Consider the following 1,160-nt stretch of genomic DNA (forward strand, 5'->3'; position numbering starts at 1 on the left):
TCTCTCTGTCTTGATCTGTGTGATGCTATGGAATACTGTATATTTCATTATTATTGCAGGTCATCATTGACTTCTTTTTCTCAACTCCTAAATGTTCAGATAATAATAATAATAATTATTATTATTATTTTATGTGTATGAGTGTATTGCTTGCACGTAGGTAGGTACACCCATGTCATGAGATGCTCACAGGAGGTCAGAAGAGGGCATCGGTTCCCCTGGAACAGGAGGTACAGACGGTTGTTAGTTACCATATGAGTGCTGGGAATCAAATCTAGGTCCTCTGCAAGAGCAGTCAGTGCTCTTAACAGCTGAGTTACCTCTCCAACTCCTAAATGTTTAGTTCTTATATTTTGTTTGCTTGTTTACATTTTTTATTCACTCAATTATTCTTCATCTCAAAAATCTCAGGCATGGTGGCACACGCCTTTAATCCCAGCACTTGGGAGGCAGAGACAGGTGGAGTTCTGTGAGATCAAGGTCAGCCTGGTCTACATCGTGAATTTGAGGCCAGCCAGGGCTACAGGGAGACCCTGTCTTAAAAACAAACAACAAACCAGAAAACAACCCACCAAAACCAAAATTTCATCTCGAAGTTTTTTAACATAGAAGGAAGGGATGATATGCTTTTAAATTTTTATTTATTATTTTTATTTCATGTGTATGTGTGTATTGCCTGCATAGTAAGTAAGTGCAGCCACGTCGTGCAATGTCCATGGAGGTCAGAAGAGCCTGTTGGATCCCCTGGGACTGGAGTTATGGACAGTTGTTAGCTGCCATGTGGGTGCTGGGATTCAAACCCGAGTCTTCTGCAAGAACAACTAGAGTTTTAACTGCTGAGCCATCGCTCCAGCCCCAGAATGATATGCTTTTAAAGGGATGTATAAGCAAAACTCCTTGTGATGATATCTAAGGACACACAAATATGGGCTATGTATAAAATTTCTGGAGTAAAAAACTTTTAAAGAGGGGCTGGAGAGATGGCTCAGCAGTTAAAACTCTGGTTGTTCTTGCAGAAGACTTGGGTTAGAATCCCAGCACCCACATGGCAGCTAACAACTGTCCATAACTCCAGTTCCAGGGGATCCAACAGCCTCTTCTGTCTTCCGCGGGCATTGCACGACATAGGTGCACTTACCTACATGCAGGCATAACACTCG

The 1,160-nt window shown here is 42.1% G+C and overlaps 1 protein-coding gene across 1 annotated transcript in view; it reads right to left on the bottom strand.

The window, feature by feature from the left end:
* The window catches only part of Hfm1 (helicase for meiosis 1), a 128,759-nt gene that overhangs the window by 54,005 nt on the left and 73,594 nt on the right, over window positions 1–1,160 (bottom strand). The gene's annotated exons all lie outside the window — the stretch shown is intronic.

The sequence above is a fragment of the Nannospalax galili genome, unplaced genomic scaffold (assembly GCF_000622305.1).
Source record: "Nannospalax galili isolate Female #2095 unplaced genomic scaffold, S.galili_v1.0 scaffold451, whole genome shotgun sequence".
Classification (NCBI taxonomy): Eukaryota; Metazoa; Chordata; class Mammalia; order Rodentia; family Spalacidae; genus Nannospalax; species Nannospalax galili.